The following is a 2,943-nucleotide window of genomic DNA, read 5'->3' as shown; positions in this document are numbered from 1 at the left end:
AAAGGGCCAAGGGCAAAACAGTGTTTCAGAGGGTGGGGTGAAGGGAAAGTAGGGAGTTTTAAAAGTTTGGCTAGAATCAGGAAAACCTGCTTGGGGTGAGGGCTAGTTTAGCCTTCATGGATGACAGATAGACCCAGATGCTATTTGTCATTGATCGTCTCTGTAAAGATAACGGAATAGAAAGCACGGCTTTTTATTTTGTTTTTTCTTTTTAAATGAAAAGGGTAGCATAAATATTAGCGAGAGAAAACTGAAACCCAGGATTAGGGAGAGGACGTATCTATAAGAAGATGAGATCCCCGTCACAGGAGGCATTCAAGCAGAAGGTGGAGGAAGCTCTCATCCGGGGTGTTGTAGAGGCAATTTCTCTGAGACTTTATAGTGGACACGACTCACTGCCAGGCCTTCTGACCCTTGGTCCTCCCACACCATAGAGAAGGGAAGCTGGACGGTACCCTAGAGGCACTTTTACTTGGCTTTGGTGAGGAGACAGCAGAAAGACAGCATTGCTTCAGAGCCTTGGCTCAGACTGGGTAGTACCAGGCAAATCAGAGCCTTGTGATGTGGTGGTTTTCTTGCTATGAAGGTTTTGTGACCTGAAAAGTACAAACCTGAATTTTCAGCTTTTTAAATTACCAAGCACGGAATGCAACCCCCCCCATCACAAAAAATCCTGACCCTGCCGCATGTCGTGCCCCCCACCCATCCCTGACCTTCAGCGCCTCCCAGTCTGTTCTTGGTGGCCTCACCGAGGAGCACAGCGGAGCAAGGCAGGGCTCTCTCCCCGGTGGCTGGCGGAGTGGCAGGGAGAGCGGGTGTCCTCTTTCTCCTGCTTTCCCTCCCTCCTCTGCCTCTCCTCTTTGTTCTCCTCCTGTCCCTCTCTCTGCCTTTAAGCCTGGCAGGATTAGCTGACAGGGATGAGCCGAGGCCAGCCCTCGCCTCCCCTGTCGTCTGTCTGTCCATCGAATGGGGGGACGGTGAGAACATTCGCATGATCTCTCAGGCCCCTGTATCCCTCCACCGCCCGCCCCCCAGGGTGCTCGGATTTCTGAGGCACGCCTGGGTCCGCTCCCAGTGTGTTGACTGCAGGTGGGGGGAAGGAGACAGAGACAGGTGCCTGTGGCTGAGGATGAGAATCTGCGTGACACTTTCTTTGACCTTGAGAAGGCCTTCCCCGCCCTACCTCTCAGGAGACTGGAGACGGAGATCTGGGCCTTGCCCCTTTGGCGCCGTCAGCCCGCAGGCAGCTTTCACACGTGCTCTAGCACAGTGGAGCCAAATTCCCTGCCTGAGGCCTGAGAGACAGGGCCGGGACGGGGGCATGGGGAGGGCGTGCCAGAGCCCACCTTGGGCTGAAGTACATACAGCGGGGTGAGGCCTGCCTGGGCTGCTACTGTGTCCTGGGCCTCAGAGCCCCACTGCTGTCACCTCGATACACGCAGATGTCAGAGTCTCACCCCGCCTGCCCTTCCCTGGGCTGACAGCCTTTCTCTCCTGCTCTAACTTAAGATCCCTGGCGCCTCTTTTAGGCCACAGTGGAGCATCGCCTCACCTCTCTTGGCCCCAGCGCGTGACGCGAGAGGCCGGGTCAGGTAGTCATGCCACCACCTGCTCCAGCCTTTAGGGAGAAGAGCCTCCGACTTGCTCCAGTCTCTGGCCTCTTTCAAGTTCCCTTCCTTTTTTTCTCCAAGATCAAACAAATAAACCTGTTGTTTATTCTTTTTATACATTTAATACACGGCTGAAGAAAAGAAGCAAAAAGGCTCTAATAAGATCACCACCTAGAAAAGTCACTATGAACATTTTGGTGTATATTATTTTTTCTCTCTCCCCCCAGACACTGAGGATTCATCAGTGACAAGTCAGGTAGGGCTCCCACCCTTTAAAGGCTTACATGTCAGTGGGAAAAATTACACATAACCTATATAACATCTACTGACAAGCAAGGCAGAATTCTCCTGTATGCTCCCTCTCTCCTCTGCCTGCATCTCTCCTGCCATTGATTTCCTCCCCAGAAGCCTTCCTTTTCTTTCACACGTCTACTCTGTGGCAGGAAGAGGCTTTGTATGTAATGTGAGGTGCCGGACACACGTCTGGGGTAGGGTCTGTCCTGGGCGGGGAGAACACAGGCCCCTACCCCGTCCGAGGCAGGATTTGCCTGGCTCCTTGTCTAGAGCGCTCAAGGCTGCTCGTACCCCACGCTGCTGGGGATCAGAGCAGCTACATCGCAGCATGGGGAAGGAAGGGCCCCTGCAGATGCGCCCCGTGGGCCCAGCCATGGCGATGGCCCAGCCAGCGGCCAGGACCCAGTCGGCTCCCAAGGTGCCGGGCAGGGGTGGGGAACTTCCATTGCTCTTTCTTGCCTCCCAGGTGGTGTGAAGTTTTCAATTTTCTCTCGCTAATATTTGTGGTGTGAAGGAGAAGGAGGTGACGAGGAAGGCAGGGAAAGGGAGACGGGAGGGGAGGAGGGGAGGAGAACCACCAGCCTTGTTGCTACAGCAACCACACATGTGAGCCAGCTGCTGTCACCATGGAAACAAGGGGAGCCTGCTCAGAGGCTGCGCTGTCTCAGGGGAGACACAATTTTTGACAAAAAATACCCTTTGATAAAAATAAAGAAAAAACAATGAAAGCCACCCTCTCCGGGATTCGGGGGCACTGCCGAATGAGGTGACAAAGGAAAGGAGGGGGCTGGGCTGTGGGGCGGGAGGCTGCAGGCCAGGCGCTTCTGCCAGCTGCAGAGAGTTGCCGAGTCAGTGTTTTAGAGCCAAGGGGGCCCTCGGAGATCACCCCCCACTTGATGGATGAGGGAGAGAGGCCCAGGGAGGGAGGCAGGCAGCCCACTCAGGGTCCCAGGGCACGAGGAAGCAGCTCAGGGAAACCCAGGGCCTCTTGGGAGAAGGGAAGGGACATGCTGGCTCCAGGGGTGGCAGACTGCAGGTA

The sequence above is a fragment of the Aethalodelphis obliquidens genome, unplaced genomic scaffold (genome assembly GCF_003676395.1).
Source record: "Aethalodelphis obliquidens isolate GAN/ISIS:26980383/991018 unplaced genomic scaffold, ASM367639v1 scaffold21, whole genome shotgun sequence".
In the NCBI taxonomy this organism is placed as follows: Eukaryota; Metazoa; Chordata; class Mammalia; order Artiodactyla; family Delphinidae; genus Aethalodelphis; species Aethalodelphis obliquidens.
The sequence above is the reverse complement of the archived record's forward strand: the minus strand, read 5'-3'. Positions refer to the sequence as shown.